Here is a 25,072-nt window from a genome sequence, read left to right on the forward strand (position 1 = left end):
AAGAGTAATTCAATACCAGGTTTCTTGAACATCAATTCGTAGCATGAGAACCCGTTATGACTGTTGTCTCGTTGTCAGATGTGATCCTACTCTGACTGCAAGATATGGTGGTCATACCCAGTGCTGTAGTCGTAAAATTAGCAGAAGGTATACTCTGTGAATGTTACGTATGCGGAGGAGTATACTGTGTTTATTAATCGAATTCCAGGGGGTATACGGCGTATACCTGTGTGTATATATTAACAGGTATACGCTAAAACCAGAAGGTATACGCTATTCACCCAAAAAAATCCAGAGGATTTTTTTAGGTGAATAGCGGAGGGCTGTAGCCTCCACTACAGGAGGTCTTTAAGGTCTACAGCCTCCTCCGCTCAATTCTCATTTTCAGGAACTCATAAGATAATTTTCATATTTCAAAAATTACGTACTTTACTCAAGGTCTACAGCCTCCTCCGCTCAATGCTCATTTTCAGGAACTCATAAGATAATTTTCATATTTCAAAAATTACGTACTTTACTCAAGGTTCAATTTAGAATAATGAATTTCGATAGCTAAGTTAACTAACAATTATTGCGTGTCTGTCATTTATACCTGAACCTCTATCCACAGTGTGTAAAAACTAATGAATAACAAGTATATCACTAGGAAGTATATTTGTATTTCCATGAAAATTCAAGAGGTACAAACACCTCTTCAATTTTTGTTGCCTTCGGAATATTGAAAAACTACTAATTATTGCCCCCATTTTATAAGAATGAAAGATTTTATTCTCATCAAATGGGGACATTCGTATCAGTATGTGTTTCTTTCCTAGCCATATGTTTAACGTTTAAATCTGTCTTCACAATACTGAAAATTTCAGCCATACTAAGAGAAGATTTAACTTAAGAGAAACGGCTACACAGTATTTATTTCAATACATAGTTAAGTTGCTAATATTGGTATTGTTCTTGGGAATTTGACTCATCGACTACTCGGGATGTAGTAGTATATCGCTCTTATAATATGTCAATGTATACTGTTTCATCGTCCATTTTGTCTGCACAAAGTTTGTGTTTCAAATGAATAGCAGATGTGCTTAAACAGCATCTCTGTTGTCCATTCAAGCGTATAAAGTGGCTATTTTCAGCAGCTTTGTCTGTTTAGCTAATTAATTAACAGAAATTAATTAGCGATTCAATATCTCATCGGGAGAAAAGCCACAATAATGGAAGGCTTTTAAAAGCATTAATGTTTCCACTTATTCTCAGTAAACCTGGTCATCTAGTAAGTATGGTTTACGTGTTCTATGACTGGTCCTAGTTCATCATAATTCGTGTTTTTTTTTTTTTTTTTTTTTGGTAGTTGTTGGCGCATCAGCTTCTGTGGCCATAATGCACCTCCCAAGGTTTTTGCAGTACTTTGATCCAAGCCCGAGGCGGGATTCGAACCCGCGACCTTTGGGTTGCCAGGCAGGCACTTTACCCACCCGGCTAGCCCGATCGGCGATAATTCGTGTAAATCAGACTGTTTGGTGTTTGGCCAAAATGTAAAATGAGGTAAGTTTTCAATTTTAATTAAGCTTGTCTATAAATATAATTAGCTTACGATATTATAATTAAGTATGCCTCTTAAACACAGTCTTCTTTGGGATGGCATTAATTTTAACCAAGGAAGCGCTCTCTTTACTCGTCTCTCCATATCTGTAGGTATGATCTACGGTGGAATAAGGAAGTGAAATATACTCACAAAGAACAGGAAATTGGATTTTCCTGTTTGCAACGCATAAAATCGACATAAGATGACTTCCGACATGCGCTTATCATAATAAAGAACTGGTTATTTTGAAAGCCTATAAAACGACCTGAATTAAACCACTTTTCGATTAATTTATCTTAAGAAATTCACAAAATTGTATACAAGAAAAAAAAAAAAAGAAAGAAAGAAAGAAAAAGAATAAAGAAATCTTTGTCTGTAAGTTTCTTGATCCTCAGTGGCTAAATCCAACTTCAATGTCAAAACACTGAAGTGGCTAAATCCAACTTTAATGTCAAAACATTTCTTAGTGTTACTATAAACAGATGCTTTGGTGGACAAGGTGAGCACTTGAATATGTACGTACTGTATATGAAAATTCTCGAGATAGACAAGTTTCTTTTAAGCAAAATTTCAGCGGAACTTTAATAATTAAATTTTACATCCTGTAAAACAACAGTAATTAACCCTTTCTCGGAAATTAATTACCGGGGCTCCACTGGATGTAAAATTAATTGAAAAATGTACACTTTCCGTAAAAAAAATTAAGGAAAATTAGCGATGGCACTCACTAAGAAATAAAATTTTACTTACATTAATAAGGTTAAATACTTTATAAAATAAATAAATAAACAATTCACTTATATTCAAAAAAAAAAGTACCGCATAAATAATCACATTATATTGCAATTTGCTTCTGTTTAATACAAGTTTTTTTTTAAATACATCATTACTGTATATTTCAATCATAAAACAAAATCTGAAGAAGAAATACACTTCTGTTGTATTTGAACAAGTAATAGCAACTCTCCGATAACTTGAGCATGCGCCCAGAAAACTTACTAGACATGTACTCGCTATTAAAAAGCAATCGTGAGGCCGTGTTCCGAGTGACCAGAAGCAGAAAAAGAAATCAATATAGAAACCGTAACTATTACCCTTCGCTCTTCATTCAATTCCTTGCGAACTTTGGCCACCGATTACCCGGAGCAAATAGTGTACATTTCTTGCACGCACAAAGAATGACGTTCTTAATGACCGCTTTCCGGATAACATGCAAAATTCCCCAGACTACTCACGAAGGCGGTGAGGAAATTCTTTTATTACAACGCACATGGAAACAACTAACATATGCATGCATGCAGTATAATCTCGAACGAAGCAGTATAATGCGAGCAATTTTAGAAAGTATACAAAAGTCAACTTGGATTTGGAAGGTAAATCAAACTGGCTGAATATTTCAGATTATCTCGTCAAACCCATGCACATAATTTGTTCATCACCCATTAGCGAGAATATCTTTGTATATTCTCGCTCGCGCTATGTTCACCCGTTAATCTCTCAACTCATTGTGACAGACTTTTTTTTTTTTTTTTTCATAAATTTTCTCGCGTATTTTTAAAGCTTTTTCCAACTTCTTAGTAGCTCTGTAAATTAGCTTAAATGACAAAACAAGCTCTCACAGCCTCTTTTTTCTTCAGGTAATGGTAATATAATGCACATTTTCCTCATTTTTTTAACCCGCACACGAACCTGACAAAGGTATCCATTTTGCCCACGTCGTTAACGTATTAATAATAAGAAGTAAACTATAATTAAGTGCTTTTTCTAAAGCTGTCATATCTTCGCAAATTTCAAAGTACAAAAGAAAATTAGCATTCTGAAGTGACTCTCTCTCGCGCTAGGAAGCTCCATAAGAGACAGGCAATAAACAAGATCGATCTACAAACGTTCTGTCGATGTAGCTGCATCTATTTACTCTGTCCCCGTGCATGCTAATTACAGGATCAAATCGCATTAGCAATGTCGGCTCGCTAGTGATAACACAGATACTGAGTCGAATTTTACCATCGATAATATATAATCACCATCAGGATATTAGGACATTGATTTTGGCCATAAGGCGCAGCAATGAAAGTGTAGCTAGCCCAATTTAAAAAAATAATAATAATAATAAACGTGTCAGAGAACTTGTAGTGGAAGAAGTCATCGTAGATTCAGGGGGGGTGGGGATAGCTCCCTTTCTGAAGCAATAATCCTTTCTCGGCGCTTGATGTGTTTGCTCATACCAATTTGCATATGAGAAGGTTGGTGGTAGGCTTTTAAGTGAATCAACAACTTAAGCCATTCTGCAAAAATTGCATGTGTTCTGTAGTTTTCTGGACGAAAAACCCGAGTTTCCGATAAAAAGAATCGTGCTATCCTCGCCTGAGACTGACCAACTTAGCCGCCTTATGAAAAAAGTCCATAAATTTTTTTTGAGTCATTTACGGGATTCGAACTCAGGTGTTTTCCACCTGGTGTGGGAGGACGGCGTTCCTACCAACTGTGCTACACCACGAGGGCTGAGAGAGAGAGAATTGCTCCCTGATTCCATAAAGATTTAAACAATGAAAATTACATAATTTATCTACGATGTTCTAAACTTGAAATATTTTTCTGTTTATATTCTGGGACGGCCACAGAAGTGTTATAAACACTTCTGTGGCCGTCCCAGACATAGAACTAAAAAAATAATAAATAAATATATATAACATATATTACTGTACTGTGTGTTATCACGTGGGTTTGAACAAGAGGGAAAGTCTACTTTAGTTGATCACTCCGCAATGGTCGTGCTGTGTTACAAGAATTGCTAAATGTTGATAGCACTCACAGCATGGCCTCAGCACCCATGCGCCATAAACTGTGGAGCAGGTCTAGATGCACAGTCTTCTGTCCATAGAAGTTATTCGCATGATTATGGATAATATTACCATTATTATTAAGTAATTGCAAAAACTAGAATATCGTGAAAATTTTACGTCTGCATTTGCATGTACTGTATAGTCGGTTTACCGCTTGTTTGCTGGATGAAAGACCCGAATATCCGCGTTGGGGGACGCCCATACAACTGTCGCACTAGTCCGAACTTGGTCACCGTCTAACAAAAGCTAATAAATATTCCTTCCCTTTCTGATTGGATTCGAACCAAAGCCTTTTCCACTGTAGGGAAGAGCGGTAATCGTAACGCACGGTAGTACCCATGAGAAGTACAAAATTAAGAAGAAACAGGACCTGTAAATAACATAATGGCAATAACTGCATATTCCAATAGATGAGAAAAACAAGTCAATACGGAATAATATCGATTCTGACGGCTATATTCACACTTCCATACTATGCACAATAAATAAATGGTCAATTTCTTGCTTATATTCAGGGATGTGACTACATAGAAGAGTTCACAATTATATTCAGGGATGTGACTACATAGAAGAGTTCACAATTATATTCAGGGATGTGACTACATAGAAGAGTTCACAATTACAGTACAACGATTCATAAATATTTAATTAATACGAGTCTGTCGGCCAAAAGAGCAAGGCAAACAAATCTGATGTCTAGATCAGAACTAATTTCACTGAATAAAACGCCCTTGGAGATAGTTGACGACTTTTTTTTTTTTTTTTGCACCCAATGTATTTTAAAAGGGATTGAAGTACGCAGAACTCGCTTGCCACTCCATTCTTTGGATATCTTCAGTTTCCAGGTACTCCAGTACTAGCTCAATTGCATGGCAGCAAGCATTGTTATTCATAAGGTGCCTCCCTCCCACGCCTCCGGTTGGAAATTGCTTCCTCTCCCTTCCTTTCTGGAAAATTCTGGATTTTTTTTTTTTTTTATTTCTAAAAACAGGCAAAATAACCGATGCTTACACACCATTGATACACGCGATATACTGGCGTTTCATGATCTTAGCTTCCTCAGCGCTCATTTTAAAAACTTTTCAAAATCAAACAGATATGCATAGATTTGTCTGAGATAGCGTACCACTACCTGAATGGCAATCAAATACTATACAAATCGTATACTTCTAATTTTGCTCTGTGAATGCAAGAAGCATATGCAAACAAAATAATATACAATCGTTTTCGATTGTGAATTTATTGTTCCCTTGATCATTAAGGATGGGCTAAAGATATTAAGACTGCAACCTTCCCTACAAATACAGATAACTGACATACCGGCAATATCTATATTTACGATCCTCAACTTCTATATTTACGATCTTCAAAAATCTCCTGAAACTAGAAACATTCTTCTCACTGCCATCCCCATCCCACAGGCAATAAAAATACAGAATCTTAAATCAATCTACAAGAAGTAATCTTTCAAAATGTCTCTAGAATTAACGTCGCCCTCCCGTAATGCTTTTATTGCTGCAACAATTCATTACTCTAAACAGTGAATGTAAAACTGTAACAAATTAAAAATCCACCACCAATTTACTTCACATTAGTGGAACTTGACTATGGTACGTATTTGTACCAGTGGTCATGTTCCGTAAACGTAATATTCCAAGTGGATGACAGTTGAGGTTAAGAGTTTAAGTGAGGAGCGGAAACAAGCATGGGGCAGTTGCAGACAATAAAAGAATAGAGTAAATCAAATAGATCCCTTAATTGGTTTCAGTGGAAGGTCCACAGAAAGCCCAGCAGATGAGTAGAACAAATATTTATGAGACGATATTTACTGTCAAAAGCAAGCTCGATCCCTGGAGAAGAGTTAGACTGCTGTAAAATAAGTGACAATGATCTCCGAGAAACGTTTGTTAGAAAAGCTATCGGGGTTAAATGAGAGCAAGGCTCCAGGTGAGGATGGTATATATTCAATTATAATTAAAAATACTGTATCTGAGTGTACAAAACCCTTGAGGGTGTTAATGAGGGCGTCAACAGACTACGGGTAGATCCAATGGAATGGAAAAGTGCTAATGTCTCTCTCCAATCCACAAAGGTGGTGCTAAAAAGACTTAGATAGCTATAAGCCAGTGAATTTGACTTCTGTGAGAGGGAAGATCGTGGAGTTTATAGTTAAGGATGCTATCTCGGTAGACTCCAAAATGGGTTCGTTAAGGGAAGGGCCATGCCTGACCAATCTGGTAAATTACTATGATGAAGTCATTAAACAATTTTGGCATTGTATATTTAGAATTTTTTTAATAAAAGTCTTGATACCATCCTTCATAGAAGACTGCTACATAAAATAGAAGAAATTGGGATTACAGTACTTATAAGATGCCACGCTAGATCGCGGGCAGGCTTAAAAATAAGAGATAGAGGTTGGTTAGTCTTCAGGATGGATCTGTGTAACAATTGCAGTTCCTCTGGGACCTGCATTTTCAGAAATAATACTGATGATGGGCAAAAGAAGCTGTCAAAGTTTGTCTTCAAAGATGATGTGAAGATAGTCATCAATTCCAGATAGGCCATGGGCTGCCGTAGCCGAGTGGTCAAGCGCTAGGGTGCATAAGTACACGTGCCTTAAGTGACTGACCGGGGTTCAAGCCAATGACTGCTAAATACGGTGCTGTTTCTTGAATTCTCTCTACCTTGTGAACTCCTCTGACGGTGTGGTCGTCCCGGAGTATAAACAGAAAATTTATTTATTTATTTATATGCAAAATACTTGTCCCATTGAAAAATTTGCCATTTTTCAGACGTCTGAAAAATGGCAAATAAAGTTTACCGCTTTGAAATGTAAGGTACTTTTGGGTAACTGAAATCTTGGAGCCACATAAAAACTAGGGAGAAAGGAGAGAAAGATTTAAAAACATGTCGTTTGTGTTAAGCGCCAAAACAGCTAAGGCTGTGAGGCATCACTGTATTTTGTTAGAATTGCGTGTATTCTATGATCGATTTGGCTGTCTGCAGGACGAAAAACCCTAAAATCCAGGAAGGGGTACATGCAACTCTCCCTGAGATCGACTAACTCAGCCACGTTGCGAAAAAAGCCAGCAAAACTTCTTTGCATCATTGAATGTTCGATAAATGTAATGGATTTAAACTGGATAATTTCCAATCGGTGTGGAAAGACGGTGATTATATTTGAGGCTACCCTCAAAAGCAGAGCTAAAGGTGAATCAAAGTGAAAATGACTTATGTTACGATCCAGTCTGATATGAAATTTTCCATGCAGTGTAAATAGGCAACTAGGAGTAAATCATGGCTGGGATATATAAATCATGGGTAAGTACATGGTGTCCTGAACAGTTATCTCGTGAAGTTCACCAGTGGTCAGCCCGTTGTCGAACTTTGAAATAAGTTGGCAGAGGCAGTGAGTCTGATATAGCTGAAAGTGCGATTGGATGGTTACCATAGAAGAATGGGAATAGAGTGAATATTATTAACTGATGCAGCAAAAGTTCACTTCATTACTAATTTGGTCTTATTAATACTAATATGAATTTCGCATTGGAGGAAAACTCGCCCACCTTCCTGCTACCCCACAGAAAATCCTAAATCTAGTCTTACTGCTCTTACTTCAACTTTGTTTACAGCAACGGATCTCTCCATTTCTGTAAATGGAGTTGAGGTTTAGAGTACAGAGAACAGATTAGAGATAAGTTGAAGTTTCAGCCATCTCCTAAAGCACAAGTACTTGGAATCCTCATGTGAAATTGTTGAAGTTTAATTGTTAAGCGTTGAAGGATATGTATATGCAATTCAATTTGGATAACTAAAAATTTTAATTAGATAAAATAAATGGTAATACTGTAGTCAGTATTCTGGAGCACATAATTAGTCACAGTTAAGGTTTTCGGTTCCTACTGAGCGATCATTGCTGTTGGCGTGCTGATTAGTGTGCTGAACAACTGGTACTCTACAGAAACTGTGTATAGGATGTCTCTTGAGATCCACATAGAGCATACGCATATAGAATACGTATTCAGTAAATAAAATAACAGTTTGCATGAACGGGACAAATTATTAAAAGGCTTGACAAATAAATTAAAATCTTTTGCACACGCGCTCATGGTCCGAATGGAGAATAGTAAAATTAGTCTGTGGGGTGAGAGGGGATAACCATGAGCACCAGGCAATGAAAATTAGTGTTCTCTCTTATAATCATATACAGGGCATGTTTTGGGAGGAAATGTGCCTGGGCTGTTGGAGAGGATAAGGATAATGCTCTGTTTAAGGATATGTGAAATACAAGGAAAGAATAGCAGCCTGTTTGCCCATATTAGACGGATATTTCCCCCAATTGTATCTGCATTGTCAGAGAAATATATTTCCAACCCCAAAGGCACGGCAGGAGTTATTCAGAGTGAATCTCATCACCAACAACCAAGTTCTCTGTAACATGCAACTGAAGAAAGCTGGAAAGGATACAAATAGAATACTTTTATTACCTCTCACCTCACAGAACTGATCCGCCCTTGGATTTTATATTGGCGGTGACAGTGACAGCCTTTGATAAACAAGAGTTGGCATTGTGCTATAAAAAAGAAAAGAAAAACAAGTCGAACTATCGGATTAATTAGTGAGAATGTAACGAAGATGTGGAATTGATTCTCAATACTACACAATTACTTACAACTGTTGCATTCTTGAGAGAGAGAGAGAGAGAGAGAGAGAGAGAGAGAGAGAGAGAGAGAGAGAGAGAGAGAGAGAGAGAGAGAGAATCTAAAAAATAAAAAAGGAAGGAGCAGAAAGAAAAAAATACAAGGAACATTGCCAAAGTGGCAAGTACTGTGTATTTCGTGGTATTATTTAAGTAATGCCAGTGTGCAATTCAATACTGAGTCAGTGTAATCTGAAGAAGAGATTTGATTAAGTCAGTGGTCTCTAATACAAGTTTTAGTACACTAAAATCAAATGAAAGTGCACAAAGTTGAAATGATTTAAGAAACAATTAATTTCAAGAGAAATTATGTCCATTTAAAGCTAGTAAACTAAAATTATAGATACGAATTATACAGGACTGACTTAAATTATTAAGAGATTCAGACACTGTTGGGGGAAATTTTAATTGAGAAAATACAGTCGAATCAATAACGTTAACGTTCTGAAAGAAATAATTTAATTCTGCATGAGAAAATGAGACGGAGTTAATGTTAAACGAAATAGTGCAAATACTGGAGATCATGTAGCAGTTTCTTAAATAAGATTGTGTAAGAGCAGGTTGGATTCTTAAAATATTGTTTATTTGTATGTCCTTGTTTTATTAAATCTGCTATTATTGTTAAAGCAGTACAGATCTAAATTCTTGACTTTACTACAACACGGGCAGCCAGTGTTAATATCTACGCCTTCTTACTTGGAATTTCTAACTGGATGGTCAAGTATGCTCTTGTAACTCTAAGTTCCGTGGGTCCATTTCAGAATATAAAATCAGAATTAAGTAAGCAAATTCAGGAAAAGCTCACCTCATAAAATACGTAAAGCCTTGCACTTTACTTAACTTAGTGCTTCGCAAACCACTACAAATTTCTTGAACTATGCTAACTGATAGGAATCATAATGTTGTAGATGACAAGGTTAAGAAACTCAGTCCTCTCTTTTAAACCTTAAAAAAAAAAAAAAAAAAAAAAAAAGCTTCATTCATACTCACTTTGTAAATTACGTAATCTCTCCATACACAAGGTCATACATATATCTCAGGATGGGATTTAATAACTATTATCCTTTATTATCAAACGTCCATAATAGTTGTTATTTGCTAAGCGTTTAGCAAATAATTATTGTTCTTTCGCTTTCAGTGTTTCTTTGCCTTCGCGCAATTATCAACAAAATTTCAAAAATCATACTCAGCCACAGAATGCCCATCTCGGGGCGCGCGCGCGCGCGCGCGTGTGTGTGTGTGTGTGTGTGTGTGTGTGTGTGTGTGTGTGTGTGTGTGTGTGTGTGTGTGTGTGAAGTCCCCTAAAAATCCTCAGCTCTGGACGAAAGAAAGAGAAATTAGGCACATCTGTGATCATCATCTGAGACACATTCCGAATGTGCTTTCTAGAGATATTTCAGGAGAATCATTATAACCCACCCCCCAACCTTCTTCTAAATCTTCAACAAATAGGGAAGCCACAGAAAAACAACCTTTATTGTTAAACTACAAATTTAATCTGACTAACAACACTGTTTTTTCATTCTCATTTCTTCTGCTTGCTGTTACCTTCTTTTATTTTATTACTTCTGCTTCAGTTTTTCTCCTATCTTCTTTCGTGCCCTCTTCGATAATTACAATTTTAGAAATTGAAACATCAACTCATTCATGAACATACGCCCATCAATCTCTCCGATTTGAGACTAAACAAAAAATTATAATTCGAAAAAATAGTGAAACATACCAGCATGATTCTTATGCAGGGTTCAAGCAACTTTCTTATTAAGATGTGTGAAAAAAACGTATTTAGACATGGGACCACATATTGGATAAATGTTCTGTTACCATTCTTTAGTGAATATATACCAAACAATCCGCAAGGCATTCGCAGTACTTATTTGATTCGACTTAGCCAACAGATTCAAACTGAGCGAAATGCGTGGAAAAAAATCACAGTAAATTCTACTTGTCAGTATTTATCGGTATAAGGTCTAGCGACTCGATTCGAGTTTGCGGACGACGCTGCTCGACAGAACGCAGAAGAGAGAAGCGATAAGTTAATATATACTCCACACTGATACTTAAAGAACTCCACAGAAGACACAGGCCTTGTTTCCACACTGTGTGCTACTTATATCCTTGCTACTTAAGCATCTAGAGCCATCTTAAATTTTTCATGGGCTAGTGGAGCTTACGCTTCTCGTCCAGGCAACACTCCGCGCGTTTTTCTTGATTTGTGGTGCATTTGTGTTATTTCCCGTTTTTTCTCTGTTCTACACTACACTAAGAGTTTTTCTTTTTTATTTTTCCTGGATTTTTCAACACACATTTTCAACTTCATTTCGGTGGAGGCAAACAAAAGGCTTCCAATTGATGTAATGGAATTATTCCTGGAATGAATGGTGAAAGAAAAGCTGCTTTTATGGCAAATAAATTAATATCACGTTTCTTTCATGACTTTTTTCAATACCTTTCGAATTGAAAACTTATAATTTAGACTGATTTCATTACCTAATTGTCCAAAAAGTAAGAAGGTATTTTTTTAGGGAACTGCGCTATTACAGCCGTTAAAAGTGATAATTTGAAAGGTCATGCAAAAACTATTTAGCTTTCTTTTACCTTTAATAATGAAATGGCATGCATCATATAAAAAATATATGATACATATATATTAAGATAGCAAGTATATGCGACTTACGAGTCTAGCTCCAGATCACATTAAGTAATTCTATACAGAAGTATACATTTAAATCTTTTCCTTCTTAACCTTCACATTTTCCGTTTTTTTTTTTCTTATTTCTAAGAACTACTTGCTATTTAAATCCTTACTGAAGTACAAATCTTTCATCACTATGAATGATTAACAGCGCTCGCTAGTTTTAACGAAATAGAATAAATCGGATTAAGAGAAAAGTAGATAACAGGAAAAGATTCTATTCGCAACAGTCTAACAAAAAAAACGTTAAACGTAACAGATGATCTTTCATAAAATCACAAGTTTTCACGACTTTTGTGGCATAAAAACATACGGTACCTGCCCGAAAAAGAAATCCCAAAAGGCACTTTTAGAAGTGAAACACTGGTCATATTTAAACTAACTGAATAAATTAACTTCAATGAGGCCTCAATTTCAAAGAACACAGAAACATGCAATCTTTCAAACCGGATTCTTTGACCTGATTGTCTAACACAATTACTCCATTAAATTATCTTAAGGTTTATATCGCTTTTCTCGCCAAATCTTTGGAGATCATCCGATTTTACATTCTTGTAAGACTGGGTTGGAAAATCCAATAATAACAATCCACGTAATTTTAGCCATTTTCAAGTTTCCAGAAAACAGAACATTTTCCAGTTAAAGACTGAAATATGAAAAGGTTGCTACTTAATAGCCTCTCTGTTTCATTAATTAAATTAACATAATCATGAAGATATCCGTAAAAATATAAGCAAACTTATTGAAGGCATCTCTCAGAAAAAAAAGTCCAAACCGGTAAGCGTTTGGATAAGTACGAATTCCTTCCTGTCGGAAATGATACAAATGCGTCACCTTACCGGCGATCCCGATCCACTAGTGGCACTTTAAAATGTATTATCACGGCTAATTGCAGCTTCCTGTCCTCTGCTGAACCTCTACACTAGAAGTGATGTAAACGGACCACCCCACCCAAGCACGATCTATTTCGGTCTTTTGACCTCGAACCCACCGCAAACGAACACCCCGCCCAGTACGAGAGGCCATTTGCCACTTAACAGAGAATCGGAAGGAAGCATTTGCTTATCATAAACATTCAGCCAGTAGCGCTTCAGTACTCTGTACAACAAACGACATATGAATTGGTATTTTCGATCGAGTTTTGTAATATGAAACAATAATAGACACTGTTGCCCGTTTCTTCATTTTGTTATCACAATTGCTTAAAATACCATTAACTAACACAATGGCGTCCCGATCACGTTTTTGCACATAATTGTCGTTAATGGATACGCAACAAGTGCGCACGCACACACACACACATACACGAGAGAGAGAGAGAGAGAGAGAGAGAGAGAGAGAGAGAGAGAGAGAGAGAGAGAGAGAGAGAGCACAGTTTAGTACGTTAAGTTCAAAGAGAGAGAGAGAAAGAGAGAGAGAGGTTCGCTGACTGCTATCAAAATTCTAATTAACAGGTTTGCTAATAAGGCCCATTAGACATTAACCTACTAACCTTAAGGCCACAGTGGTACCCTCTTACACGAATAATGACGAATCAGCAGCACTTCCAAGTGATGGATGAGCATAGTTTGAATACTGATGTTGCATTAATGATAAACCATCCAGCAACGCACAGATGAATCAGACTAAAAGCACCCCGAAATACGGCACACAAATATTACCCTTGAGCTTGAAGAGGGAGATGCCACAGACATCCCCAATGTAGATCGTTTTCCATCGTCTGGGTCAATAAAATAGACTAAGTTTATTGCAGTAACTTCATCTGAGAGAGTGATGTCTGGTGCAATCCACACAATGGAAAGTGTTCCTTCTACGTCATCGCAGTATTTTATTTTCCTGTATACAATAATTCATCCACGTGTTCCAGTACACTGCGTCATGCATTCCTTCTTAAACCATCCAACTCAATTTTATTATTCACGTATTTCCTTATTTCTAATCACTCCTCCGCCTACTTTTCCCTTCGACTTCCTTCTTCTACGCACCCACTGTGGTTAACACCTAGATGTCACATTTTTGATTTCCATTCACAAGACACTTCTGACACCCCCACACTTCTGCGGGCTGGATTGATTCTCGTTTGAGCTTGTTCTTTATCACAGCGAATTCATCAAGGTCACTTTAATAATTATTATCACTACATTATCCTTTTGTACAATACATTCGCATGGCCAGTTACCAAAATTATTTCAAAAATGAGAAATTACAAGGTTTAAAATGAAATAGTGAGCAGATGGAAAAATGCCAATGCACGCAGTGATCTCAAGTAAAAGAAAAAAATTAGTTTTAGGATTTCTACGCATATCAAAACTTTTAAAACGTATTCGCTGTGAGTGATGAATAAGATATAAATGACAGAAATCTCAGGTGGAGACATTTCGAAATGAAAATGTTAAAAGTAATAAATAGTAAAAGATCTGTCAAAATGAGATATGCAAATCGGAGAAAAAAACCTGGAATAAGTGTGTGTGCACATAAGAGACAGAGAAAGAACACCTTATAAATATTTCAGAACATTATTAGAAGTTACTTTGCTCTTAAGATTGAACTATTTCTGTAAAAATTTAAACACGCCAGGTTAAACAATAAAAAAAAAAGAAGTTAAATGAGATATTTCCACCTGCAAAAATAGATGTTCATACTGATGTTCCACCCGAAAATCGATTATTCTAGTATCAGTGACTGTTATACTCCGAAGAATTTCTAAAAGGAATTGATAATGTGTGCAATTCTGATGTTTCCAGCTAAAAATACAGAGAAATCGAGCTTATTTAAACAAAGGAACTAGCTCCACTACGTACTTCGATTTTTAGCTCGAATATTTCCAAGGACCAATAAACTCAAACTCTAGAACAAGAGGTCACTGGACTATTTTAATAGGAGGAGCTAGTTTCTGCTCCAAATAACCTCGACGATCGACAAAATTCACAAACTTAATAACAGTTATAAAGATTATGAGTACGCCAATGTCGACTTAATAAGCTTCCATGGACGCAGTTGACGACCCTGTTCTACTTCACATAATCTAAAAATTATAACCCCACTAGGCAACTGCAACTGCGTTTGATAAGCTCGCGTATTCATAGTTCCATCATAAAATTTCGATATCATGGTATGCATAAAGTTAAACGCTGCGCGGTGTTAAAACCAGCTCCTTTTAATACACTGCGTTATCTCAAATGAAATAATATTCATTTCAAAATGCATTTTAATAAAGAAAGAGCTATAATGTTTAATAGAATTACACACAGTTTTTACAGTGTAAAATTAAAGTAGATCTTTCAATTTAATAGGATAATTAGTACGGTTTTCCTGTTTCATTTATATGTATATACTACCTATGATTGCGTTCAATTACCGGTATATTATCTTACACTGATATCACAGCAACAATCAACTTTTCTCGTGCCATGTTAGTGTGACTAACAATGAAAACAATGCGCCAAGCGGTAACAATATCAGATGAAATATAGCAATAACAATGAGGACAAGGAAATAATCGCTTGGCAGAGCAAACCGTTAGTCAATAAACAGGATACCGCTAAATTTCCTTTTATTGTCAAAGTTAAAAAGCAAAATTAAGTGGAATAAAAAAATTAATATAGGTACCTTAAAATTCCAAACGCGAACCACTCGCTTTCAACGCTTACTACACATCAGCCAACAGAAAAGAAAAGAAACTTATTTTCTTCCCGAAATTATCTTTTTAAACGTAACGAACCTCTTTCCCCCTACCAGCATAGTTTGTTATATCAGCCAACGTATAAATAAGCGCCTTTAATACCTTATTCCACTTAACAAAAGCACCATCGCTTCGTTCATTCCGAATGGCCTAAGGACAGAGTATTTCGCTATCCGTAACTAATAACACGCTCCACCACATTCCATTTCCGAAGGTATCCTTATTACGTCTTCCGCTCTATTCAGCAATGTCCTAAATACATTAACAGACTATTTCTGCCACTATTCTCAAAAAGCAACACTTAAAACCAAATCAAACAATTCACGTATTTACCGATACTATTTGCTGAGCATTACATTCAGACATTTTACACCGAAGACCTACACTTAGACAGGCCATTTTGTCTACCAGCACATACGCACCCACACATGGAATCTAACAGTCGATAAACAGAAAACATCACACAGATTATATGATGTTAATATCCTGTACTTCTTGAGAATATATCTAAATGGACTCGTGCAACTAACTAATTACAAAAGAGATCTAGAGGCCGGCTCAAAATGCTCTTACCGTTGTTCCTGAGGTCCCATATATCCAAACACGGTTTCCCTTCCAGTTATTCACACATTAAAAGCGGGAATGTTCTCTGACCTTTTATGAAACGCTAGAAGTTATAGCGCCAGATATAGTCTACGGTTTGTTTTGAAGTCTCCGCAGCATCCACTCATCACTGTTGCCGTACAAACCCCTCAGTGACCGCCGTTGGAGCACTCACCGCAACTGGATGAAGCGATTCGCCACGCGGAGCACTAAGCTGCCGCGAAGCATCATGGGTATTCTAGACGGGAGGGTATTCTGTGGAGTGGCACAGAGAGCAAAGATACCGGACTAGTCCACTGCGCGCTGGCAGGTGGGGGAAAGTCTACCAGCTAAGAGAGAGAGTGACGGAACGACACCCTTTCAGAAGCGGCACGAGCGAAGCGACAACACAATGGCCCCCTGCCAACATCCTCTAACAGTCGTGTGTCTAACAAGGAGGCTATCAGTCAGTGGTTGTGGCGGCTTGAGATCCGAGACTACGAGATGCTCTGTTACTATGACAACCACAGTTCTGCAGCACCATCTCGGAGCCGCAGTAGCTGGCACGCTGAACTTTCTCACCACTAGAGCGAGGTACCATGTCAAACATGAGTGATGACCGACCGTCCACAAGTGGCCGAAAGGGTCAAGTTACAGCAATCAACTTCGGCCATTCACAATGCTAACTCTGTTACGGGGGTTAAAAACGTGGCACCCTAACGTCGGCGATGGGAGAACAGCAGGCGCTGTGCAACTGTCATACCTGGTCTGTCAACACTAAGCTCGGGACACGAGAATCTATCTTTGTCACCAGAGGTCAGGACTGTCGTGTTCGCAATTTATCAGCTGTAAAATTCCCGAATCATCAATTCCATGCCATTTCCTGGACATTTCACCTTCATCATCTTTCCTCGTGCAGGAGGCACCCAGACTTGAGGGGCATTCTCCTTGACCCGCGGAGGGTAGGGTCGCGTACCGCTGTCAACAAATTGGTACTTGTAAAGACGCCTATTATCAGACGACCGCCAGATACAGTTCTGCCCCAAAATAACAGTGAACTCAGTGTACGTGCGGATCCAGCGCAGTGAATGAAGCTATTCCAGGGTCACACAAATAAGTTACGTCTTTTAGCATTGCGAACGCAAGTGGAGTGACGGTCTGTAAACACAGAGGGAGACATTCCTCTCGCTGGAACCTGTCACGAATTAGCAGGTGAGCTGTCTCCCAACTTCTGTCAGCGTAGCGACAACGGGGATATAATTAGCGGAATCGCTTCGTGAAAGAATTCACTCTTATGGCCGAAATAAAGGCGCACAGAGAGAGAGAGAGAGAGGTCAAAGGCACGGTCGTCTAACATGCAGCGTACTGTTTGTTACATTCGATGATTAAAGCGAAACAATTGAGAACAAGAGTAGATTCAATTTTACGCATGGCGATTATTTAAACCTCATTACCAAATAATCGCCAATTAACACATTCTTCTGATAGTGTTTATTATTATTATTATTAAGTTTTTTTTCTTAAATCGCATTAATCATTATTGACTGATGAAACAATTTTTGAATTCCGGGTGTGAAGGAGGTTTTTAACGGTCCAAATTACTCGAAAAGTCTCGTGGCCTTCAAAAAGAATATTTACGATTGGAGAGTGTAAAATCTGTTTACTGTAGTTCCTTGGCGATGAAGAAAATTCATTTTTGGATTGATTGGAAACAATTTATCCGCGTGCAATCAAAATATTAAGGTATGATTGTTTTCAATCACTTGGGAGCCGTTTGGAATTTTCGTGGTGGGGTCCAGTATTAATCAGCGTGTACGTTTTGAAAAGCATAAAACATTAAACATTGACTTCACATGTACGAGTATAAAGCTGTCTCCCTTTAAACTAACCCCCTACGCCCATGCATTGTCAGCGCGTGCATATTCATTTTCATTCTCCTTTTTTTAACCATATTTAACTACTTTTTATGCTAGCTTAAATGACAGAAATCTCAGGTGGAGACATTTCGAAATGAAAATGTTAAAAGTAATAAATAGTAAAAGATCTGTCAAAATGAGAGATGCAAATCGGAGAAAAAACGATTTGCATATCTCATTTAAATAAGGACTGTTTGTCTTGTGTATACAGTTTTCCGCAAAATGGTAACTAAATTCAAAAGATTGTTAATTAGGTGATCTTTCAATTCAAAAACAATATATGAACATGCATTTTTCATTCTCAAGCTTACTGAGTTATGAGAATTTAAACACATGGTTGTTGCTGAAAAGTGGGTAAATGAAAAGGGAATCAGAGGAATGTATAGTATTTCATGGTTTAACTAATATTATAGCAAACCTTTATGAATATCTAATACTAAACATCCCGCTGCCTTCTGGCAACCTTACAAAGAACAACAACACTATTTGCCAAAATGATCCACCTCAGACAAACTTGACTCAGGTCTTCATCATCTGTCTTGTGTATAAACCTAGCTAATAAGAAGTAGCTGTGATCTATCTGAACATAGTGGCATAGTATTTAGGGTCAGGCGCCACCGGCACTTTCCCACATCAGCGCAATCTATCTGAACACTCTCATGCTTTTTAAAAGTGTTAAATATAGAAGCTCATTATTACACAAACTTCCTTCCACGCCTGGACTATCTCTCTACGTTTCTCTGAGCGAATTGCGCAGTAAGTGCGGATGGCTCAATTCTGTTATATTATAAGGGCAGATTCGGAAGGAGGTGTCCCACAAGGATCTCCACTAAGTTCCTTTTTCTTATGTGCATACTTCAATAATATATCAAAGGTTTTAAAAATGTAAGTGCCGACTGTTAATTATTGCTAAAGACCTTAAGATTTGAGTCAATAGAAGTTCCTGTATGTCACCCATATTCCTTCTTGCATATATCTACAACCCAGAACTTGGTTTTGTTTAATATAAAAAAAAAAAAAAAACAAGATTACGTTAGATATTCTCCTTTTCCGAATCATGTGGGAAAGTTTGAAAGAAGTTACTTTATGGAAAATTCACCCATCAAAGCCATCTATCAATTTAAGGACCTCGGGATTCTATCTGATAGCAAACTGAATCCTTGTTTCACATATCGATAAATGTTCGGCAAGCTCCCATGACAGAGAGATGGATTAAGCGATTCACTTCGGCATTCTCAACTGATGTAACAGTGATATGTTGCACCTTCTACTACTTATCGTAGACTATGTGGATCTAATCTGGTTTCCTTCTCGGCAATATTTGGCAAATTCCACTGAACGTACTCGAACTAAATTCATTACGATTTAGTGTGCTTGCGCTACATCTCCGAGTTAACTATCCAATTAATGGTCCTGTTCAGCTATCAATCAACTGAATTCCAATTTTTACATTAATCTGTTTTATCTGACAATACGTTTCATATTAAATCTCAATAATTAAAATATAATTATTGCGATTAACTTTTGTTAACAACCTTTGGCTCCATCAATGTCATCATACACCATTATAAAATCAGATTATTATTATTATTATTCAGTAAATATATATAAGTTACATTGGCTCCGACACGACATTCATACGCTAGCAAGGCAATATAGAAAATTACGTAAAAATATATATCGAGTTGGCTATACATTAGGAACACCTACCTAATACCCGGAATAAAGCCCATTCAGAGACTCCACAAGGTGTTGCACGATGTGGTGTGGTAGTGGTACCCATATGTTTCAGTGTGTCCAGTAATGCCTGCACATTGTCAGGTAGATGTTCGTAGCATTGAATGTCCTTTTCCAGCAGTTTCCAGTTTGGAACCTGCTGGAAAAGGACATTCAACTCTGGTTGAGATAAGCTGAGTTGGGTGGCCAAGAGAGGACGGAGAACTCACTGTCATATTCCTGAAACTAGTTAGCAGTCTTCCGGGCCTTTTAGGAATGGCGCGTTGTCTTGTTAATAAACGCAGGAGTTGTCTGCATACACTGTCATCACGAAGGGGTATACACGGTCGGCGACGATAGAAAGGTGGGCGTTCTCATCAAGCCGTTTATTAACGGTGATCAGAATACCCAGGGCATTCCAATGAAAACATTAAGGATTCAACAGACCAGACGACAGATTTCCATATGTCGGTGGTCCAGTGTTGGTGCTAATGTGTCCATAGAAGGTGCGATTTCTTGTGTTTCGTAGTGACCGTAGGTACCAGTGACGGCTGTCGACTCTTACAGCCTATACCAGCTAATGTCCGATGCATAGTCCATGTGGATATTGTTCTTGCTATTCGACGTTGTAATGAGTAATTAGCTGGACCTCTGCGCTGCGTCACGAAAGGAGACACATGACTCTCATCACTGGTGTGGAGCACACGTGGAAAGATCTCTACACCGACCCATTTTTCCCTTCTAAACACTCAAAAGCTGATCATAACGTGTGCGAACTACAATCTTATATCATCTTTCGTGACTTCACCAACGTCACAGACTATGCATTCCAACACAAGGAGATGTTGCTAGTGCAGAGCCAGTTCAGTGTATATAAACACGTATACAGTATTTTCATCCATTAAAACTCTGATATCTGCCAACTTTTGTCTTTAAAAAAAAAAAAAAAAAAAGAAAACTGGACATCAGGCATTTGTAAGCAGGAGGAATACAGGAAGTTTTCAAAGCAGGCGAAAAGCATGATGTTTTTTGCAAAAAAGCAGGAGTGCTTCCGAAAAAAAGAGAAAAGGTGGCGATTTTTCGAAAAAAGAACGAGGTATTTTTTTAAAGTCCACACTGTACTAAAAATTAAAATTCACTAAAAAATACACATTTTATATTGAAATATGGCAATAATTATTTACCCAATTTGGCATTACACATTAGCGTACTTAACATTTTTCTGTCTGTGATTTCTATTCCATATTCTATTAGACATAAACTGATTTCTACTGCTTCAAGAAAGATACTGTTCACACTTTCCTCTCTTCAGGAATGTAATCAAAGTTTTGTTCATAACAATGGCCCTGCTTTCTAGACTTGGTTGTGAGGCGCATTTGGAAAGCTTCACCAGAAAGAGAAGGTATGAACTCAGTGTTTCTTATTATTTCAAGCTGTTAAGCTGTTCAAGCTGTCACCTTATGGTATACGACCCCCTTTACTAGATTTGCTTGATTCACTGCTTATAAATCGTAAACTATCCGTAATAATTGATGGTACTTCATTAACTCCGTTTACTGTTTCGCAAGGTGTTCCTCAAGGCTCACCATTGGGTCCGCTCTTATTTATTGTTTATACTAACGATCTGTCAACCTTATTTCAGTCCGTTAATGTTGAGTGGCAACTCTATGCATATGATATTAAACTTTACAAAGTTATTTGTTCTTCAACTGACAGCGATAAACTACAGTCCTGTCTTGATTCCCTCTCAAAATAACTTTTTTCTGAACCCGCTAAAATGTAAATGATGTCGCTTTTGCTCGAATCGTGTCCTTACTGATTATTATGTTGGAAACTCTTTAATTGCAAGTACTGATACGTTCACGGATTTAGGTGTCCTATTTCGATCTGAGCTTCATCCCTCTTCTCACGTTGATCACGTAATATCTCACACTTCTAAACTTCTTGGATTAATCAAGCGTTCTTCCTTTGTTTTCAAGAGTGACAAAGTTATAATTCTTCTCAACAAGCAGCTTATACAAATTTGTACTTCCTATTTTTGATTATTGTGATATTAACTGGTCTCCACAACAGGAATACCTTTCTCACAGACTTGAGAGAATTCAAATTAAATTCATTAAACTCTTATGCTGTCGAAATCATTGCCTTTCACCGTCGAAATTATGGAGCTCTTTGTGGTCGCTTCAGAATCATTCCTCTTCACTCTAGACGACAACTCCATAGGTCTCTTTTTGTTTACAATATCATAAACTTTGTCATCGATTCTCCATCTCTTCTTGAACAAATACCTTTCGCTATACTCCGTTTGAATTCTCATTAGAAAATTAATTTCTCACTGACTGTTCCTCGTACTCATCACTTACTTGGTAGTCCAACGTTTCGTTTCCTTTCCTTCAGGTAATGAATAACTACAATATTGATTTTACTCTTAATCCATCTATCTATCTATATTTGCTCCTTACGCTGTTTTCTTAATGTAAATTTTGTATATTTTTTTTATATATTTGTATATATTTTTGTATTGATTATTACTGTTTTGTATTTTCTGTAACTCCTAGCGTTCTTACCTTTATTTAGGGTCCGTGTGCCCTGTGTGTGAGAAACGTGTATATATAAATAAATAAATAAATTTCTTATTACTTTTTATATTTCTTTAGTGTGAAATCCTACCAGACGGTGTCGGCGGTGTTATTATCGTTTGGTAGGTTTTCACACTGAAACTGATAGAACGGGTGTTACAGAAGATCTATTGCTTCATCTATTTCTTCATCTTTAACGACACTATTTTTTATGGACAAGTACTGTAAACTTGTCTAAAAAAATTTCAAATTTGAAACTAATGCCCTGACACTTGATGAAATCTTTGCTACCATAGTATTTATTAATGACATCTGTTTTCAATGGGAATTTATGGACAACACAGTCACATCCAGACATAAAGTGCTTTCTCACTGAGCAAAAGAACACAACCTCTTGTTTCAGCATCTCCACGACCTTGGCAGTAGAAATGCCTATAAGTAAGTCAGAATCGTCCTCCTGATTTAGTCTGCTATGGTAATAAATTTATAAAACGCATGATTTGAGAACTATAGGTAAAATAAATTTGTACATAACACTCTCCAACGTATCTAGGAGTAATGATCTCAATTCATGGATGTGAGGTACGTTTATTTGCAAATGTCCTTAAATCTAATCATTCAACCGTCCGGACACCTTGGAAGAATGCCCCTAGCTGACGGATCAGGCCGCACGCACCGGAGGAAGAGGAGCAACCAATTCCCGACATGCAAAGTCTACAATCTGAGGCACCGGAGCTTCTCTATCAACCAAATCGCATCCCGAAATTTCGGCACCGCAGCAAATCATCCCAAAATTATTCATCTCGCCGCCACATCGAAGAAACAACAAAACGAGGACATCCAAAATTTCCTAAGAAGATGATGCCTTTCAAAGGGAAGCAGAAATGCACAAAAAAACCCAGTAACCGCACTAGAAAAGCCAAACTACAACACGAAACTCAACGAAAATACATGCGATTCCGCTGAAAATCTCTTCAATGAAAAATCGATTTTCGTCCCCAGACTTTCTCCATAGACAACTGTTGAATAAATGTGGTCTTATTTGAATGAAGACTTAAGTACAGACACAGAAGTTACTAGGCTCATCACCAAACAACCATACTATGCATCATTCAAAATCACTACATCCTTGCATCATCTTGGCCTGCAGGGGCACTTGTGAAACACTTCTATACTTCAAAGCGTACCTCTACCAGGATGCGGTATCCTGAACGGATTGAAACCACGAATAATGAAAGGAAAACCTGACTCAGACCTGCCATCAACTCTAAGTTTGAGGAGAAACATTCAGGTTATACTGAACAGGATCTTCTTAAAGGTCCAGAGTCTTACAGAAGCTTGTCAGCGACATGATCACCTGCCACCAACACCTGAGGTAGGACATATGAAGACTGAGGTGAGAACTACCTTCAGAACGAATCACAGACGATTGGTGAAGGCCATCAGAGCTCCAACAAGGATATACATCCAAACCTCTTTAATGTGCACAATTTTCTATCAAAACGCTAGAAGCCTGAGAAATAAACTTCAGACAATGGAAATTCTTCTCCTGTCAAGTTGTATGACATCATTTGTATCACAGAGACATGGCTGTCCCCTAATGAAGAGGATCTCGCATTCTCTCAACCCGCTTGCTTCTCAGGAATTTTTGCCTCCTGGTGGTGTAGGCATTCTCTTCAACACACAAAAATTCTCGCTGCCTAGCTAGCCACTCTAAAAACAACTGTTTGAAGCTGCAAGAGCCTCACTCAGCATCCAAGGCCACAGACTTGACGTGTGCAAAGTCTACATCCGCTCCCCTCCCACAGTAAAGAACACTTTACAAGAGGTCTCCAACTGGAGCATTAATCAGTGCCACCCCAAAGCAACATTACTTGTGTTAGTGGAGACTTTAATATTAGCTCAGGCCAACAGAGTCTTAACAGATTGTTATCTTCTAATCTGGCTGCAGTAGGTCTGACTGTCCAGAATTTTTCCGCTAGCAGAGGCACTAACCTGTTAAACCTAATCTATGCAACAGACACCCTCACCGTCGACAGCCAACCTGAAACAGCCTTGATGTCAGATCATCTACCAGTAGCCTCCATTCTTCCAATCACTTCCAGGACATCCTGGCAACATCAGGCACCAGTTAAGAAGACAGTGATTAAACCTTCACTCCTCAATCCACAGAAATGCTGTTTCGCAGCATCCATTTTTCCTTGGATACCCCTAAACCAATGTCACCCACAGCTCGGGCTGCACTTTCTTACCTGCTGGCTGCAGTCTACTGCTTGAACTGCAGCGTCAAAAACAGTTTCAATCTCTTGTCGGATCAAAGCATGGTGGACCCAACAGCTCAGCCTTAAATTTCAGAATAAACCAAGGCTACATCCAAAGTGGAAAGCAACATCAGACCCACTAGACAGGATTGCATACCCAAGAGTTCAATAAAAGCAAATCTAAACCCATGAAAGCCTACATCGACAAAACAATGAAGGCACTGTTTAAGACAAGGCATGATAAATTCCCTCAACAACTTAATCCGATCGAATGGCTAGACTACTGTACATCACAAGATTTAAGCCAAAGTCAGCATCAGACCTTAAGAGCATTCAAAACAGTTGTCAGCGAGATGTCCTCGCTTCCATCATCATTACAAAAAGAGAACTTATCCAGGCCGTCAATGATAGCTCAGCCACTCTAAAAACAACTGTTTGAAGCTGCAAGAGCCTCACTCAGCATCCAAGGCCACAGACTTGACGTCGTGGTATCCCACGACGTCAAGTCTGTGGGGGG

At 37.8% G+C, this 25,072-nt stretch overlaps 1 protein-coding gene across 8 annotated transcripts in view; it reads right to left on the reverse strand.

Moving 5' to 3' along the window:
* Nucleotides 1–25,072, reverse strand: part of LOC150081977 (fat-like cadherin-related tumor suppressor homolog) — a 1,021,521-nt gene that overhangs the window by 942,901 nt on the left and 53,548 nt on the right. For 7 of the 8 annotated variants that reach the window (XR_016547261.1, XR_016547260.1, XM_090379028.1 and 4 more), the window contains exon 1: nt 16,075–16,365. The exons of the other annotated variant lie outside the window; for it this stretch is intronic. The gene's annotated coding sequence lies outside the window, so the exon portion shown is untranslated. Of the gene's footprint in view, nt 1–16,074; nt 16,366–25,072 lie in introns of those variants that run through there. 8 annotated transcript variants of the gene reach the window in all.

This window comes from Mastigoproctus giganteus, chromosome 8 (genome assembly GCF_048544385.1).
Source record: "Mastigoproctus giganteus isolate SK-2022 chromosome 8, ASM4854438v1, whole genome shotgun sequence".
In the NCBI taxonomy this organism is placed as follows: Eukaryota; Metazoa; Arthropoda; class Arachnida; order Uropygi; family Thelyphonidae; genus Mastigoproctus; species Mastigoproctus giganteus.